At 36.4% G+C, this 20819-nt stretch overlaps 1 long non-coding RNA gene across 1 annotated transcript; it reads left to right on the forward strand.

The window, feature by feature from the left end:
• Positions 1–403: 403 nt before the first annotated feature.
• LOC119986780 lies at positions 404–6803 on the forward strand. The gene is made up of 3 exons (XR_005465341.1): positions 404–4879; positions 5014–5100; positions 5215–6803. It is a non-coding gene; the product is annotated as an uncharacterized LOC119986780 (long non-coding RNA).
• The last annotated feature ends 14016 nt before the right edge of the window (positions 6804–20819 follow it).

Below are 20819 nucleotides of genomic sequence, written 5' to 3' on the forward strand. Positions count from 1 at the left end.
TTCTCTAATTTTCGTTTGGTACTAAGACCAATAACTTAGAATGGGTTAGCTGCACTTAAGATCATATCATCTATATGTTATCAGTTGAATGTTTCTGATCTAATAATCAAATATGTTGCGCGATTTTGGTTTAGTAGTTTCTTCCTATCAAACCAACTCCTCTGACTCGTGTAATCCTGGATCTGCAAGATGGTGCATTGAGTTACAAGATTTACTTGGTTCTTTCACACTTGGTTTCTTTAATTTCATTCTTGATAGTTGGATTAATTCTGAGTTAGCTGCATTAAAGATGAGATTATCTATTTGCCTTTTTATTGGTATGTTTTTTATTTGTCTTAGTAAACTGGTATTCTGCACATCAATTGTCCAATTGGGGGCTTTTGATTCTGCTTTTTCTCTAAGATGGGTTTCTGCTGATTCTCAAGTTTTTTGTGTCTGATTAATGATTTGAGTTATATCTATTCTCTTCTGAGAGTAAAGGGAAAATGGCTTCAGATAAGAGTTTTTTTCCCCTGAAGAATTTTTATTTTATTTATTTGACTTCAATCGGTGTTACCATATGTAATCAGGATCATTTTTTCCAGGCAGGGTTTTATCCATTTGTCATAAAAAGGCCTTCTTTTCTTGTTCGGAAATGGTATGATTTTGTTTTTTTTTTTAACGAATTTGTATAGATTATGAACATATATAATATCAAATTTTTGATTCAGTTCATTTCAACCAGGTCTAAGTGTTTAACATCTTTTTTACCAAAGCCTCTCTTTTTTTTGGCTTCGAAATGGTTAGTCTTTACAAATGATAAGAATAATTTATACTTATGCTATTTGTCTCTTCCTATGAGAAATGCTATTTGCAAGTGATATCTTGGTTTCACTAATTTGTTATTTTGTTCTATGATGAATTTGGAGAGGTTTGTGCAAGTTGTCTCTGCGGATGAGAAATTTTTCAGTGAGCTCTTTTCTTTATTTTCAAGTGCCTCGAGGCTGTTTTCCTATTTCTCATCTGCTATTTGAAGTTGATGTTTTGGTTTGAACTCATTGTTCTAAGAAGAACTTCTACTTATACAATTCGTCTATTTAATTTGAACCGATTTTTTACCTTTGGATATTTGTAACTCTTTATTCCTTCGACGAGGACCAACAATAAATGTTCTTGTATCATTGGCCTCATCAGTATTCTTTTTGGAATCAGTTAGCACTGAGTTCTGAAAGCTCTTGAATGATTTGAGTAATGGTCAGAAGGGACCTCAATTCTAAGTCATCATTCTGATATTTATCAACTTTATTTACCACTAGAAGATGTACAACAGTTCTTCAAAAGGTCAGTATTTTATCGGGGGGACAACATTCAAATTAGCCAGCACCTTAAGTGATGGCATTTTTTTCTTCTACATCTACATGGAATTCCTTTAGCCATTCTTCCCTTATGTCGGAAGTTATGGCAAAAAGAGGAGGGGACTCAGACCATCAGTATGGTAACCTATTATCATTTATCAGTATGCTGCATACAATCCTTTTTCTGCTCAGTCAGAAATGAAGAGATTTATTTTGATCTCTTTTGTCTCGTATGATGCAAATGTTGACTAGAAAACCTTCTTTAGTCATTGGTGCTATAGCATCACTACTCCTCATCTTGCCCCTTTTATCTATTATAGGAGGTCTGCTAATGCAGAAGGTTGGTATGCTTAGCTTTAGGTTTTACCTATGTTAATGTAATGCGATTACGAAATCTCTGTCTGCTATCATTGCAGTGCAAAATTCAAGCCTTCTGATTTGCTGGACTTCTCCTCATCATGGCGTCCTTGATGCCAAAATCAGAAAATGGAGATGTGAAATCTGTCTTCCTCATTAGAGCACTTCTCATTATATAAGAATTGGAATGCTAGCTGGTCTAATTTAAGCTATCTAATTAGGAAAGATATACATATTTACAGTTGATTATATGCTAATTAATTGGCTTGACAAAATAGGAAAGAGCTATACATGCATATCTATATTTACAGCTAATCATATTCTAATTTAAATGGCTTGACACTTCATTATTGGCAGCTCTTTGGTTAATCCTTCTCCAGCAGGATGTGGTTGGTGTGCTAAGGAATTAGGGAAGTTTTCTGTACCTGGTTTCATTCAGCAAGTTCTTTCGCACTTGGCTCCTCACATTTTCTCGGTACTAAGACCAATACTTCTCATTAGCTGCACATTAAAGATGAGGTTAGTGTTTCTGAAAATTCGGTAATGCAGTTTTGGTTCATTGGTTTGCTTCTAAACTAACCTATACAGCCAATATTGTTTCGTATGAGATGAAATCACAAGACTTCAGGTTTGGTTCATTGGTGGCAATGCGCAACTTGAGATATTGCAAATCCAATATTCATGTGGGACTTGAGTTAATTCTTTGCACACTCACGTGCTCGGGATCCTCTTCCTGCTACCTCAACTACCCACATATTCCAATTTGATATGGTATGGAAATTTTCGAACTTTGATCATGATTTCACTCATCAACGAAAATCTTCAAACTCAGATGCTCTTGATTTCGCTCATCATCTTTGGGCATTTTGATCTGATTGGTCTCACTCATTTTTTCAAATTGAATTATACGATATGCTTTAACTCGTTATTCTTTGATGAAGCCAAAGTCTTTCTTGTTATGACTTTGATTCTCTATATATTTGATAGTTCGCTTATAAAGATGTACTGGTAAAAAATTCTGTTTAGAGGGAAATGTTTTAACTGAACTGTGGGGAATATCAATGAGGTGTCTTGCGTTGAGATCTTTGAACCTGTTGTAGAATAACAAGATTATTGCATATAAATTGTTTTACATAGCTGCAAAAGTTTTTTTAGAGATTGTTTGTCAGTAAAGAAAGAATTTCTCAGCCTCTGGCGACTGGCTAGAACATTACTATATGTTACATGTAATGAACTGTTGGATTATTATAATGTTTTAATAAATTTTGGCCATATCCATACTTTCCATAATCCGTTTTAAGATTCTGCTGGTGACTGTAATGTTTTGCCTATCTATTTTATGCTCATGAGTTTGTTTTAGTTGTAGCTAGAGCTAAAAGCATCTTATCTTTTCCCTCATTAGATATTCTATCTTATGATTTTTTTATGTGACTGCACAAGGTACATATTGCCTTTAGTTTTTATTTCCCTTTTGTATTCATAGCACTTCATCAAATAGATGTTATATGCAAAACTAATAAATATAAGTTGTGGTATCAGCATTGAAGTTCTGACATCACCAGGTATTTATAGCTCTCAGCTCTTTCCTTTGCTCATTTTCTGGTTCATTATTTTTTTTTCTCTGTTATCCATTTTCTTTTCGCACCTAGGGATACCAGGAGCTAATCTACTTTGAAATTTTGAATTACTATACAGAGAATCTTCCGATATCGCACCCACGTCATGATTCTTTGCAAAACTACTATACACGCGGCGCCGCTGCGGTTGTATTCTATATAGAAAATATGACTTCATTAAGTGCACACGTACATATTTCTCGACTCCCTTCTAGTTCTTTCACTTGTCATGTTGCATTTATGTCTTTTTATTCTATCCATTTTGGTATGTTAATCCGTTGAATTTTTTTGAATTTTCTAATATACAACTGTTGTTGGTAGTAGTCTTTATAACATATCTTCTTGCACAAGGTACCTATTTCCCTCATCTTTTTTTTCATTTCTTTTCCCTTCTTTGTTCGTTCATTTATTTCTTTTTATGCTATCTGTTCCACTTACTCGCATTCCTTTCCTTTTCTCTTGTCCTTAATAGACAGATTATTGCAATGAGCAAATTGTTATATTGCGAAACTAATATTCAAGTAGGACTTGAGTATGGATTTTGGTTGCAGTTTCTAAGAGATACACTTCTTCAGATCATAGCGGCAAGCCAGTCACATGATCCATACTCCTGCCACCTCAACTACCTCATTTTCCCAATTTGATGAAGTATGAAAATATTCTAACCCTTCTTGTTAATTGACTTTGCTTTTCTGTCTATTGTTTGCTCTTTTTTTCCTGCTTTTATGGATCAGTTGCATTTAGTTATCCGAATTGATTGAAACTTGTATGATGATCTTGCGAAAGTTGCTCTTCTAACAATTTTTCATTGGTAAAGGGAGAATATGTCATTATTAAATTGATTTTATTGGTTTCATGCCACATGAAGACTTTCTTTAATTGGTTCATAGAGTATAAGATAAAACTTGTTGGTCGTGAGACTTATAAGCAATGCCAGAGTATTCTCATCTGTGTAGTTGCAACAAAATGTCAGAGTATCTCTGCAATGTTACGATTTAAGATGAAGTTTATAAAATAATTCTCTGGATTTAAATCTTTTACTTTCTTGTATGTTGGAAATAAGATTGTGGCTTCAGTTCTTCATGGGATCATCAAATTCAATGTTAGAAGTGGTAATAAAGAAGCTATATGAAAAAGAAAACTAATATGCTAAACCTCTGGTAATCAGCATAACTACTCTGCTTTCGTATGTTCTCCGTTACTTGTGTGAATAAGTCCTATGTTATAGAGTATATAACTTCGATCATACGGATCAATTTCTAGTCGCATAGCTTCACAATAATTCTGTAAAGCTTCCGCATGATTTCCTTCGGATTGAGCTGACATCCGTAACAGTACCAGGTACGTATTTCTTTTGCTCCTGCCCTTTTTTTTGGAGCACTGAATAAAAAAAAAAGGACTATTATACAAAACCTTTGGTACTAAGCACAAACAGTCTGAGTGCACCGGTGTCTGGGTACATATTTTTCTCACTCTTTCCTTTGCTCTTTTCTAATTCATTCATTTTTTTTTCTTTTATCCAGCTAGATGAGGTTTAAATGGGGGTAAGCACAAACAATCTGAGTGCACTAGGTGCATATTTTTCTCTCTCTTTCCTTTACTCTTTTCTAATTCATTCATATTTTTTTTTTCTTTTATCCAGCTATATGAGGTTTAAATGGGGGTAAGAAATTGGGGGATGAAGCATTTTCCTTGTCTCCTATTAGGTAACCTGACTTCTTGTTCGAAATTTTGGCGGTGAAGCACAAATATACAAAAAGTTTTCGGTGCCATCATAATTTGTACTGCACAAGGTAAATATTGTCCCTACCTTCTTCTTTTTTCTTCCCTTTCTCTTCTTCTTATTCATTCATCCATTTTATCCCTCTTTTCATTCATTAATTCATTCGTTTTTTTTTCTATGCAAGGTACATATAGAATAATATGCATATCTTACTACTTCTTGTCCTACAATACAAGCAATGAAGGCCAATTTGATGCAACCATACCTGGAATCATACAAATTATAATAGCGACACATTGAAACATAACGAAACTTAGAAACTTACTTAACACATTGGACAACACCGCAAGAAACATCAAATTATAATAGCGACACATCGAAACATAACGAAACCTATAAACTTACTTAACACAATGTACAACATTGCAAGAAACATCAAATAAAAGTTATAGCGCAACTGAAAATTCATTGACAACTCAACGGCAACAAAGGTCAATAAAGCTGCCAACATTAAGCAAATTCAATTGTAACATCAACTGTTCTGGATTCAAATGTTTCAACAACCAATAACCAATAAGAATCCACAGGCATATATACCACATAAAAAATTATGAGTTGAACTACCTATACAACCATGCTAGTTACAAAGAGCTGGTAACAGAAGAAAATGGAGAATTTCTCTTCCCTGGACAAGTGCTGGTCTGCATTCCTCTTGGGATCGGTAAAGTCAGTAGTACTCTCTTTCTCTATGCCTATATATTGATTTTGTCAACTAATTCTTCTTAAATGATTTTGTGTGTGTCAGTACCATGGAACTGGAGGCAGAGTACGGGAACAAGTTTCGATACTACACTTCTCGTTCTCTTTTACAAATTCATTCCAAAAAAAAAACCTTATTTATCCATTTTTCAGTTTGGAGCTTACCAAAGTTGAATCGTTATATTGAGAATTTCCCCTAGTGTACATGTCATAGTTCTCTTGTCTGAATGAAATAAGGGTAATGAAGCAAATAGGTTCTCTACAAAACTAATACACGCTGTGCTACCACTCTGCCAGGTACATATTTCCTAACTCGTGTTGTTGTTCTCTTCTACTGCATTCATTTTGGTATTCCAATTCACTTGAATTATTAGAATTAACCTTGTGAGAGAATATGTAGTAGAAAAGCCTCGGTACTTGTATTTACATATTTATTTTCTTGTATGTTGTAAATAAAATTGTGGATTCTGTTCTTCATGGGATCACTAAATTCAATGCTAGCAGTGGTAATAACGAAGCTTTCATGATTTTTTAAAAATTAAAACTAATATGCTAAACCTCTGGTAATCAACATATAATAACTCTGATGGCACCAGGTACATCTCTTTTACTCTTCTCTCCTTTGTTTTCAAAGCATTGAATTAAAAAACAGAGATTATTATACAAAAGTTTTGGTACTAAGCACAAACAATCTGAGAACACATATTTCCCTCACTCTTTCTTTGGCTTTTTTCTAATTAATTTTATCCATTTTCTTTTTGTTTGTACAGCTGCAAGAGCTAATCCGAGTTACATTATTATATAGAGAATTGTCTCATATGTCATATTTCTTGTCCGAAATTAGAAAAATGAAGCAATTATATTATTTGCAAGACTGATAAAAGCTGTTGAGGTACGTATTTCGCGACTCCTTTTTCGTTTTTCCTGTTCTTCTATTGTATTCATTCCCTTTCTTCTATCCATATCGGTACTTCAATCCAGTTGAACTTTATATGGATAATTTTCATAGATATTGAAGCGGGCCCCCCCCCCCCCCCCCCCAATATCGTCCCCCATTTTAACACCCAATCCATGTGATATGTGATACCGATAGATAATGAACACAGCATGCCTGGGTTTAAAATGGGGGTATGAAATTGGGGGACAAAGCATTTTCCTTGTCTTCTATGACGTAACCTGAATTCTTGTCCGAAATTATGGCGGTGAAGCACTAATATACAAAAAGGTGCATCATCATAAATGTTGTACGGCACAAGGTACATACTGCCCCTGCCTTTTTCCCCTCTCTTCTTCTCGTTCATTCATTCAATTTTTTTTCCCTCTATTCATTCATTCGTTTTTTCTTTGCAAGGTACATATATATATGCAATCTTACTTCTTGTTGTCCTACAATACAAGCAATGAAGGCTATTTTGATGCAATTATACCTGGAATCATACAAATTATAATAGCGACACATCGAAACATAATGAAAAACACAGTAAAACCTTGAAACAAACTTAACACTTTGGCCAACACCACAAGAAACGTCAGTTAAAAGTTATAACGCAACTGAAAATTCATTGACAACCCAATAGCAACGAAGCTCAAGAAAACACCCAACATCAACCAAATTCAATTGTAGATTTATCCAAAAAAAAAATTCAATTGTAGCATCAACTATATGGATTCTAATGATTCAACGACCAATAACAATCCACAAGCATAAATACCACATAAAAAATATGAGTTAAACTACCTATACAACCATACTACAAATAGCTGGTGACAGAAGAAAATGGAGAATCTCTATCCCCTGGACAAGTGCTGGTCTGCATTCCTCTTCAGATTCGTAAAGTCAATACTCTCTTTCTCTATGTATATATATTGATTTTTTCAACTAATTCTTCTTAAATGGTTGTGTATGTGTGTTGGTTGTGTACAGCTTAAATGGAATTGTAAAGCTTTTTCCTGTTGCATTTATGACTCTTATTGTCTCCATATTGGTATGTTAATCCAGTTGAATTTTTTTGCACAGGTACCTCCTCGACTCCCTTCTAGTTCTTTCATTTGTCCTGTTGCATTTTATGTCTTTTATTCTGTCTCCATATTGTTATGTTAATCCAGTTGAATTTTTTTTGAATTTTCCTATAATACAACTGTCAGAATTCTTGTTCGAAATCATATCAGTGAAGCAAATATCTTTTGAAATCTAATAAACAACTGCTGTGAGTAGTCATCTTATTTTATTGCACAAGGTAGCTGTTGCCCAACCCCTGTGAGTAGTCATCATAACAAATTTTTGTTGCTGCACAAGGTAGCTACTGCCCCAACCTTCTTTCATTTCTTTTCTCTTCTTTGGTTCTTTCATTTATGTTTTTATTCTATCTATTCCTTGTGTTAATCCTGTTGAACTGCTAGATATTAAATATACTTTTCATGCTTCTTTTCTTACAATAGAGCGACGAAGACCAATTTCACGAAATCCACCTACAAATCATGTTGAATCAACACTATAAAAAAAGAAGCAGCTATTGACTAATTACTGCCATCCTTGCAATACAACGTTAAGAAAACCTTTTTTGATTGCTTTTACTGCTCATTGTGGTATTTTCATTGATTATCGGATGTGCTTCTTTGGTTCTTCTGTAGTGTTAGGAACCTTTTGAAAACTAATAAACAACTGCTGTGAGTAGTCATCTTATTTTATTGCACAAGGTAGCTATTGCCCAACGTCTGTGAGTAGTCATGATAACAAATTTTTGTTGTTGCACAAGGTAGCTATTGCCCCAACCTTCTTTCATTTCTTTTCTCTTCTCTGGTTCGTTCATTTATCTTTTTTATTCTATCTATTCCTTGTGTTAATCCTGTTGAACTGCTATATATAAAATATACTTTTCATGCTTCTATTCTTACAATAGAGCACGAAGACCAATTTCACGAAATCCACCTACAAATGATATTGAATCAACACTATAAAAAAAGAAGCAGCTATTGACTAATTACTGCCATCCTTGCAATACAAAACCGTTTTTGATCGCTTTTACTGCTCATTGTGGTATTTTCATTGATTATCGGATGTGCTTCTTTGGTTCTTCTGTAGTGCAATTAGGAACTCTTTTTCTGCCATCCTTAAAATGCAAGTTTAAAAAACCTTTTTGTTTTTATTACATGTAAATGGTGCTTCTTTGGTGTTCTTATTGTCCTGCAGGATGTAGTGATAAAGGGATCTAGCAGGTTCTTTCATACTTGATTTCTCTGATTGTCTTGATTACTAAGACAAATACTTATGCCAGAATAGCTATTAATGATGAATTATTACTTATCTGCTATTTTTTTAATATAGTTAGATTTTCTGCAGTTATGTTTACTGATTTGCTTCTGAGAAACCACCTCTGAAGCAAACAATCCAGTGCTGTTACAAACTTTATTTCTGCCATCCTAAATGCAAATTAAAAATCCTCAATCTGTCCCTCATCGAATATAGATGGTGCCACTTTGATCTTGTGGTCCTGCAGGCTTTTTAACTTAATTTCTCTAATTTTAGTTTGGTACTAAGACCAATAACTTAGAATGGGTTACCTGCACTTAAGATCATATCATCTATATGTTATCAGTTGAATGTTTCTGATCTAATAATCAAATATGTTGCGCGATTTTGGTTTAGTAGTTTCTTCCTATCAAACCAACTCCTCTGACTCGTGTAATCCTGGATCTGCAAGATGGTGCATTGAGTTACAAGATTTACTTGGTTCTTTCACACTTGGTTTCTTTAATTTCATTCTTGATAGTTGGATTAATTCTGAGTTAGCTGCATTAAAGATGAGATTATCTATATGCCTTTTTATTGGTATGTTTTTTATTTGTCTTAGTAAACTGGTATTCTGCACATCAATTCTCCAATTGGGGGCTTTTGATTCTGCTTTTTCTCTAAGATGGGTTTCTGCTGATTCTCAAGTTTTTTGTGTCTGATTAATGATTTGAGTTATATCTATTCTCTTCTGAGAGTAAAGGGAAAATGGCTTCAGATAAGAGTTTTTTTCCCCTGAAGAATTTTTATTTTATTTGTTTGACTTCAATCGGTGTTACCATATGTAATCAGGATCATTTTTTCCAGGCAGGGTTTTATCCATTTGCCAAAAAAAGCCTTCTTTTCTTGTTCGGAAATGGTATGATTTTGTTTTTTTTTTTTAACGAATTTGTATAGATTATGAACATATATAACATCAAATTTTTGATTCAGTTCATTTCAACCAGGTCTAAGTGTTTAACAGCTTTTTTACCAAAGCCTCTCTTTTTTTTGGCTTCGAAATGGTTAGTCTTTACAAATGATAAGAAAAATTTATACTATGCTATTTGTCTCTTCCTATGAGAAATGCTATTTGCTTATGATATCTTGGTTTCACCAATTTGTTATTTTGTTCTATGATGAATTTGGAGAGGTTTGTGCAAGTTGTCTCTGCGAATGAGAAATTTTTCAGTGTGCTCTTTTCTTTATTTTCAAGTGCCTAGAGGCTGTTTTCCTATTTTTCATCTGCTATTTGAAGTTGATGTTTTGGTTTGAACTCATTGTTCTAAGAAGAACTTCTACTTATACAATTCGTCTATTTAATTTGACCCGATTTTTTACCTTTGGATATTTGTGAGTCTTTATTCCTTCGACGAGGACCAACAATAAATGTTCTTGTATCATTGGCCTCAGCATTGTTCTTTTTGGAATCAGTTAGCACTGAGTTCTGAAAGCTCTTGAATGATTTGAGTAAGGTCAGAAGGGACCTCAATTCTAAGTCATCATTCTGATATTTATCAACTTTATTTACCACTAGAAGATGTACAACAGTTCTTCAAAAGGTCAGTATTTTATCAGGGGGACAACATTCAAATTAGCCAGCACCTTAAGTGATGGCATTTTTTTCTTCTACATCTACATGGAATTCCTTTAGCCATTCTTCCCTTTTGCCGGAAGTTATGGCAAAAAGAGGAGAGAACTCAGACCATCAGTATGGTAACCTATTATCATTCATGATTCATGAGTATGGTAACCTATTATCATTTATCAGTATGCTGCATACAATCCTTTTTTTGCTCAGTCAGAAATGAAGAGATTTATTTTTATCTCTTTTGTCTCGTATTATGCAAATGTTGACTGGAAAACCTTCTTTAGTCATTGGTGCTATAGCATCACTCTTCTCATCTTGCCCCTTTTATCTATTATAGGAGGTCTGCTAATGCAGAAGGTTGGCATGCTTAACTTTAGCTTTTACCTATGTTAATGTAATGCGATTACGAAATCTCTGTCTGCTATCATTGCAGTGCAAAATTGAAGCCTTCTGATTTGCTGGACTTCTCCTCATCATGGCGTCCTTGATGCCAAAATCAGAAAATGGAGATGTGAAATTTGTCTTGCTCATTAGAGCACTTCTCATTATATAAGAATTGGAATGCTAGCTGGTCTAATTTAAGCTATCTAATTAGGAAAGATATACATATTTACATTTGATTATATGCTAATTAATTGGCTTGACAAAATTGAAAAGAGCTATACATGGATATCTATATTTATAGCTAATCATATCCTAATTTAACTGGCTTGACACTTCATTATTGGCAGCTCTTTGGTTAATCCTTCTCCAGCAGGATGTGGTTGGTGTGCTAAGGAATTGGGGATGTTTTTCTGTACCTGGTTTCATTCAGCAAGTTCTTTCGCACTTGGTTCCTCACATTTTCTCGGTAGTAAGACCAATACTTCTCATTAGCTGCACATTAAAGATGATGTTAGTGTTTCTGAAAATTCGGCAATGCAGTTTTGGTTCATTGGTTTGCTTCTAAACTAACCTATACAGCCAATATTGGTTCGTATGAGATGAAATCACAAGACTTCAGGTTTGGTTCATTGGTGGCAATGCGCAACTCGAGATATTGCAAATCCAATATTCATGTGGGACTTGAGTTAATTCTTTGCACACTCACGTGCTCGGGATCCTCCTCCTGCTACCTCAACTACCCACATATTCCAATTTGATATGGTATGGAAATTTTCGAACTTTGATCATGATTTCACTCATCAACGAAAATCTTCAAACTCAGATGCTCTTGATTTCGCTCATCATCTTTGGGCATTTTGATCTGATTGGTCTCACTCATTTTTTCAAATTGAATTATACGATATGCTTTAACTCGTTATTCTTTGATGAAGCCAAAGTCTTTCTTGTTATGACTTTGATTCTCTATATATTTGATAGTTCGCTTATAAAGATGTACTGGTAAAAAATTCTGTTTAGAGGGAAATGTTTTAACTGAACTGTGGGGAATATCAATGAGGTCTCTTGCGTTGAGATCTTTGAACCTGTTGTAGAATAACAAGATTATTGCATATAAATTGTTTTACATAGCTGCAAAAGTTTTTTTAGAGATTGTTTGTCAGTAAAGAATGAATTTCTCAGCCTCTGTGGCGACTGGCTAGAACATTACTATATGTTACATGTAATGAACTGTTGGATTATTATAATGTTTTATTAAATTTTGGCCATATCGATACTTTCCATAATCCGTTTTACGATTCCGCTGGTGACTGTAATGTTTTCCCTATCTATTTTATGCTCATGAGTTTGTTGTAGTTGTAGCTAGAGATAAAAGCATCTTATCTTTTTCCTCACTAGATATTCTATCTTATGATTTTTTTGTGTGACTGCACAAGGTACATATTGCCTCTAGTTTTTATTTCCCTTTTGTATTCATAGCACTTCATCAAATAGATGTTATATGCAAAACTAATAAATATAAGTTGTGGTATCAGCATTGAAGTTCTGATATCACCAGGTATTTATAGCGCTGAGCTCTTTCCTTTGCTCATTTTCTGGTTCATTATTTTTTTTTCTCTGTTATCCATTTTCTTTTCGCACCTAGGGATACCAAGAGCTAATCTACTTTGAAATTTTGAATCACTGTACAGAGAGTCTTCCGATATCGCACCCACGTCATGATTCTTTGCAAAACTGCTATACACTCGGCGCCTCTGCTATAGTATTCTATATAGAAAATATGACTTCGTCAAGTGCACAGGTACATATTTCTCGACTCCCTTCTAGTTCTTTCACTTGTCATGTTGCATTTATGTCTTTTTATTCTATCCATTTTGGTATGTTAATCCGTTGATTGTTTTTGAATTTTCTAATATACAACTGTTGTTGGTAGTAGTCTTTATAACATATCTTCTTGCACAAGGTACCTATTTCCCTCATCTTTTTTTCGTTTCTTTTCCCTTCTTTGGTTCGTTCATTTATTTCTTTTTATTCTATCTGTTCCGTTTACGCGAATTCCTTTCCTTTTCTCTTGTCCTTAATATACAGATTATTGCAATGAGCAAATTGTTATATTGCAAAACTATTATTCAAGTAGGACTTGAGTATGGATTTTGGTTGCAGTTTCTAAGAGATACACTTCTTCAGATCATAGCGGCAAGCCAGGCACATGATCCATACTACTGCCACCTCAACTACCCCATTTTCCCAATTTGATGAAGTATGAAAATATTCTAACCCTTCTTGTTAATTGATTTTGCTTTTCTGTTTATTGTTTGCTCTTTTTTTCCTGCTTTTATGGATCAGTTGCATTTAGTTATCCGAATTGATTGAAACTTGTATGATGATCTTGCGAAAGTTGCTCTTCTAACAATTTCTCATTGGTAAAGGGAGAATATGTCATTATTAAATTGTTTTTATTGGTTTCATGCCACATGAAGACTTTCTTTAATTGGTTCATAGAGTATAAGCTAAAACTTGTTGGTCGTGAGACTTATAAGCAATGCCAGAGTATTCTCATCTGTTTAGTTGCAACAAAATGTCAGAGTATCTCTGCAATGTTACGGTTTAACATGAAGTTTGTAAAATAATTCTCTGGATTTACATCTTTTACTTTCTTGTATGTTGTAAATACGATTGTGGCTTCAGTTCTTCATGGGATCACCAAATTCAATGTTAGAAGTGGTAATAAAGAAGCTATATGAAAAAGAAAACTAATATGCTAAACCTCTGGTAATCAGCATAATAACTCTGCTTTTGTATGTTTTCCGTTACTTGTGTGAATAAGTCCTATGTTATAGAGTATATAACTTCGATCATAGGGATCAATTTCTAGTCGCATAGCTTCATAATAATTCTGTAAAGCTTCCGCATAATTTCCTTCGGATTGAGCCGACATCTGTAACGGCAACGGGTACGTATTTCTTTTACTCCTCCCCTTTTTTTTGGAGCACTGAATAAAAAAAAGGACTATTATACAAAACCTTTGGTACTAAGCACAAACAATCTGAGTGCACCAAATACATATTTTTCTCACTCTTTCCTTTGCTCTTTTCTAATTCATTCATTTTTTGTTTCTTTTATCCGGCTAGATGAGGTTTAAATGGGGGTAAGTACAAACAATCTGAGTGCACCAGGTACATATTTTTCTCTGTCTTTCCTTAACTCTTTTCTAATTCATTCATATATTTTTTTTCTTTTATCCAGCTAGATGAGGTTTAAATGGGGGTAAGAAATTGGGGGATGAAGCATTTTCCTTGTCTCCTATTAGGTAACCTGAGTTCTTGTTCGAAATTATGGCAGTGAAGCACAAATATACAAAAAGTTGTCGGTGCCATCATAATTTGTACTGCACAAGGTAAATATTGTCCCTACCTTTATCTTTTTTCTTCCCTTTCTCTTTTTCTTGTTCATTCAGCCATTTTATCCCTCTATTCATTCATTCATTCGTTTTTTTTCTATGCAAGGTACATATAGATTAATATGCATATCTTACTACTTGTCCTACAATACAAGCAATGAAAGCCAATTTGATGCAACCATACCTGGAATCATACAAATTATAATAGCGACACATCGAAACATAACGAAACCTAGAAACTTACTTAACACATTGGACAACACCGCAAGAAACATCAAATTATAATAGCGACACATCAAAACATAACGAAACCTAGAAACTTACTTAACACATTGGACAACACCACAAGAAACATCAAATTATAATAGCGACACATCAAAACATAACGAAACCTAGAAACTTACTTAACACATTGGACAACACCGCAAGAAACATCAAATAAAAGTTATAGCGCAAATGAAAATTCATTGACAACTCAATGGCAACAAAGATCAATAAAACTGCCAACATTAACCATATTCAATTGTAACATCAACTGTTCTAGATTCAAATGCTTCAACAACCAATAACCAATAAGAATCCACAAGCATCCACAAGCATATATACAACCATGCTAGTTACAAAGAGCTGGTAACAGAAGAAAATGGAGAATTTCTCTTCCCTGGACTAGTGCTGGTCTGCATTCCTCTTGGGATCGGTAAAGTCAGTAGTACTCTCTTTCTCTATGCCTATATATTGATTTTGTCAACTAATTCTTCTTAAATGATTTTGTGTGTGTCAGTGCCGTGGAACTGGAGGCAGAGTACAGAAACAAGTTTCGATACTACACTCCCATTACCCTTTCATAATTCATTTCTTCCTAATTCTTTGGGTTTGTTCAATTTCTCCTTTTGTTTCTATTCATTGCTTTTTTGGGTGGATGGCAGGTTATGCTAATGAGCAATGGAATAAATAGATATATCGCAAAACATTATATACAAGAATCCGACAATACCAGGGACATTTTCTCATTCTCTTTTACAAATTCATTCAAAAAAAAAAACCTTATTTATCCATTTTTCTGTTTGGATCTTACCAAAGTTGAATCGTTATATTGAGAATTTCCCCTAGTGTACATGTCATAGTTCTCTTGTCTGAATGAAATAAGGGTAATGAAGCAAATAGATTCTCTACAAAACTAATACACGCTGTGCTAACGCTCTGCCAGGTACATATTTCCTAACTCGTTTTGTTGTTCTCTTCTACTGCATTCATTTTGGTATTCCAATCCACTTGAATTATTAGAATTAACCTTGTAAGAGAATATGTAGTAGAAAAGCCAGGGTACTTGTATTTGCATATTTATTTTCTTGTATGTTGTAAATAAAATTGTGGATTCTGTTCTTCATGGGATCACTAAATTCATTGCTAGCAGTCGTAATAATTGTACAAGAAGATGAATCACAGGTTAGGAAGATAATGAAGAAGAAGAGAGAACAGAGAAGGCTTTGTCGTGAGAGTGTAAAGAATATTTTTTATTTCTTACTTTCTTTCTAGCACAGATACACTCTATATATATATATAAATTACACGCAGATACAATACCCTAAATACTAAATTACCAAACTACCCTTAACTCTCATGACACTCCCCCTCAAGCTGGAGCATAGATGTTAGTCATGCCCAGCTTGTTACAAATAAACCCAACCCGAGCCCCAGCTAGAGATTTAGTGAAGATATCAGCTAGCTGGTCAGTAGTCCTCACAGATTTCAATACAACCTTCTTTACTTCAACCTTCTCACGCACAAAGTGACAATCAACTTCTATATGCTTCGTCCTCTCGTGAAAGACAGGATTCGAGGCAATATGAATAGCGGCCTGATTATCACACCACAAATGAGATCCAACCCGCTGCCCATATCCCAATTCTTTCATTAGTTGTCTCACATAACATATTTCAGCCACTGTGTGAGCCATAGCCCTGTATTCGGACTCCGCACTTGACCGAGCTACCACAGATTGTTTCTTGCTCTTCCAAGAAATTAGATTACCACCTACAAACACACAATATCCAGTAGTAGACTTCCGGTCACTAAGAGAACCTGCCCAATCAGCATCCGAAAAAGCCTCAACCCTCACATGATTGTGGTTTGCGTATAGCAAACCCAAACCCGGAGCACCTTTAAGATATCGTAAAATATGTAAAACAGCCTCCCAATGAGGTACTCTTGGACTGGACATAAATCTGCTCACCACACTAACTGAGAATGATATATCTGGACGAGTCACTCCAAGATAATTTAATCGGCCCACAAGCCGTCTATATTGTTCAGGATCATCAAAACTATCACCCTCAGCAGGAAGAAGCTTCACCCCGGGCACCATAGGAGAGTCACATGGCTTTGCGTCACTCATCCCAGTATCTTGTAACAAATCCAAAACATATTTTCTTTGAGACAATAATATCCCACGCTTACCTCGGGCCAGTTCCACACCCAAAAAATAGCGTAAAAGACCTAGATCCTTAGTCTGAAAATGACTTTGCAGAAAAGTCTTTAATGAAGATATGCCTCCTACATTACTTCCTGTGATCACAATGTCATCTACATAGACCACCAACAGAATGCTCCCAGCATTCGATTGCTGGTAGAACACTGAATGATCTTTTGCAGACCTTCTCATACCAAACTTGCGAACTACTTCAGTAAATCGGCCAAACCAAGCTCGTGGGGATTGTTTCAAGCCATATAAAGCTTTCTTCAACTTACACACCATACCTGACTCCCCCTGAGCAACAAACCCAGGTGGTTGCTCTAAATAAACTTCCTCGTGGAGATCGCCATGAAGAAAGGCATTCTTCACATCAAGTTGATGTAAAGGCCAATCATATGTGGCAGCAAGAGAAAGAAGAAGACGAACAGATGTAAACTTGGCAACTGGAGAAAACGTATCAGTATAGTCAACTCCATATGTTTGGGCATAGCCCTTGGCCACAAGACGCGCCTTAAGGCGAGCAACAGACCCATCAGGATTAGTTTTCACGGTATAAACCCATTTACTACCAATAGCCTTCTTTCCCAGAGGTAACAACACAAGATCCCAAGTATGATTCCGGTCCAGAGCAGTCATTTCATCCTGCATAGCAGAGAGCCAGCCAGGATTGGACAAAGCCTCAGTAACAGATCGAGGAAGAGTAATAGAATCAAGTGCCGAAACAAAGGTTCGCATAGACTCAGAGACTCCTGCATAGGAAATAGTGGCAGATAACGGATACGTGGCACACTGGCGTTTCCCTTTCCGAAGAGCAATAGGGATATCAATATCAGTCGGGATCTCAGGTGCAGGTTCAAGATCAGTTGAGGAGACCGATGGTGGAGAAGGCACCACTTCCGAAGGAACTGAGGGACCATACTGAACTACCTGACGAGGACCACGAGTATAAGTCCTCAACTGGGGAGAAGAACTAGATGAACAAGACGAGGACGACTCGGTGGGCCGCACAAGATCATACACCAAACACTCATCAAGATCAGAAGAGGATGGGAGAGACACGGGACAAGATGAGTGTGAGGAGTAAGCATTAGACTCATCAAAAGCAACATCTGAGGAAACGAGATATCGTCCCAATTCTGGAGAGAAGCATCGATAACCCTTTTGAGTACGAGAGTATCCAAGAAAAATACAGCGCAACGATTTAGGATCCAATTTAGTAAGATGAGGACGAGTATCCCGAACATAGCAAGTACATCCAAAGACCCGCACTGGGAGAGAGTGAAGCACATCACTCGGAAATAAGAGTTGATAGGGAATTTGACCAAGTAGAACTGAGGAAGGCATTCTATTAATGAGATAGGTGGCAGTGAGAACAGCATCACTCCAGAAAATTTTAGGAACTCGCATGTGGAACATAAGAGCGCGGGCAACCTCCATAAGATGACGATTTTTACGTTCAGCCACCCCATTTTGTTGAGGGGTGTCCGGACAAGAAGATTGATGGAGGATTCCCTTACTAGACAAGAAAGAAGACATATCATTGGATAGATATTCTTTAGCATTATCACTCCGCAGGATACGGATGCATAAAGAATGTTGAGTACAAATTTCAGCATAGAATGAACAAAAAATAGAGAACAAATCTGAACGTTTATTCATTAAATATACCCAAGTAGTACGAGAATAATCATCCACAAAAGTAACAAAATATCGATAACCTGATTGTGACACAATTGGACAGGGACCCCAAATATCAGAATGAACTAAGTCAAAAGGAGCACAAGCTCGTTTAACTCTCCTAGACACATAAGACCTGCGATGATGTTTCGCAAACTGACAAGACTCACAAGACAACAGTTGTAACGAAGATAAAGAAGGACACAAAAGCTTTAAGCTGGGAAGAGCAGGATGACCAAAACGACAATGAAGCTCCATAGGAGAAGGAGGACTCGACACCAGCAAGGAAGAAGGAGGTTCATCATCCAAAACATAGAGCCCGCCGGAAGTGAGACGACCTCTACCAATCATCCTCTTCGTAGACTGATCCTGAAAGACACAATGATCAGAAAAAAATGTTATTGAACATTTAAGTGCCTTTGTAAGGGCACTCACAGAGAGTAAATTGAAAGAAAATGAGGATAAAGTGAGAACGGAGTCCAAATGCAAAGTAGAAGTAGGAGATGCAGTGCCAATCCCCTTCACCTCCACAAACGTCCCATTAGCAACCCGCACAGCAGGATGAGACGATGTGGAAGAATATGTATCCAGAATACCTGGGTTCCCAGTCATATGGTCTGAAGCACCAGAGTCTATAACCCAGGCACGAGGGGAAACCGACATAAGAGCAGAGGCATTAGTCGCAGCAGAAGCTATCGAACCAGTAGAGACAGATAACTGACTCATTATGCGGGAATACTCAGCAGCAGACAGACTAACACGCCCCTCATCTGAAGTAGAAGATGTAGAGGAAAGATTCAAATCATGAACACCTGAGGCCACACTAGAAGCCACATTGGCAGAACGAACAGGGGGTGGTTTGCCATGCAACTTCCAACACCTGTCACGAGTATGACCCACTCCACCACAATGATAACATGTAAACTTGCCATCGGGACCACGACCACTACGGCCACCACGACCACCACGACCACCACGTGCATCATAAGATGACTGACCAATCAACCCAGACCGCTCGGAGATACCTGGTGTGAAAGAAGCAGGTCTAACAGATCGATTAGCCCGTGAGAATGCTTCAGTAAGGGATATCTCACCACTAGCAAGAATTTGGGACCGTGCAGAATCATACTCAGATTGCATGCCACTCAGGAATGCAATAATAGCCAACTGCTCCCTCTGTTGGCGCCTTCTCTCAAGATCAAGATCCAGGGGCATCAAGGAATTGAACTCCTCATAGACTTTCTTGAAAGATGCAAAATAATCACTCAGATTAGACTCCTTCTGTTTAGGCCGAAAGAAGGATAATGCAACATCATACAATCGATTCATATCATCCTTTCCAGAATACAGAACGCCCAAATATTCCCAAATTTCCTTCACGGTATCACAATGTGTCACTAACTCAGAGACCTTTGGGTCCATAGAATTCAGAATTTGACCATACAAACGGGCATCATCACGCAGCCACACCTTATTTCCAGCAGCATCAGTTATAGAGTCAGGGGCTGTACCAGTGAGATGATCTTCTTTGTCCATGCCCCGGACCACAACCTGGATAATTTTGCGCCAGTGCTGATAATTAGGACCAGTTAATCTCTGGTCAGTTAACTTGGTTGAAGTGGCAACCACATCAGTAACACTAACTTTCTTCTCCGCCTCACTCATGATGACGTAGTATTCCACTAACAACACACTGGAATATAAACCCAGAATCCACAAAACAAATCTGAAACCTTCTTGCTCACCACAAAAAAAAAATCAACCTCAAACCAAAAGACCCATCAATACCAGGGCAAGAAACGAGCAAGAGGGAGACATATCCAGTAATTTTCAGCACATAAAATCACATTCCGGTGACAGTGTGTCTACCGACGGTGGCGCGTGAAAGTCACGCGCCTCTCCGATGGACCCGCAAACCTCCGCCGAGAAGTATCTTCCGCCGACGAAGCTTTTAGTAAACTAGAGTTTTTCGAACTGACCTCTGTAGCACCGTAGATCGACGATTCACCTCAACTCTGGTAGTCTCATCTAACTTCGTATTCTGGGCAGCAGTGAAGACCCAATCACGTAGACAGCAGCAAATACCAGAACAGTGATCTAACCAAGCTCCGATACCATGTACAAGAAGATGAATCACAGGTTAGGAAGATAATGAAGAAGAAGAGAGAACAGAGAAGGCTTTGTCGTGAGAGTGTAAAGAATATTTTTTATTTCTTACTTTCTTTCTAGCACAGATACAC

The sequence above is a fragment of the Tripterygium wilfordii genome, chromosome 20, assembly GCF_013401445.1.
Source record: "Tripterygium wilfordii isolate XIE 37 chromosome 20, ASM1340144v1, whole genome shotgun sequence".
NCBI classification, from domain to species: Eukaryota; Viridiplantae; Streptophyta; class Magnoliopsida; order Celastrales; family Celastraceae; genus Tripterygium; species Tripterygium wilfordii.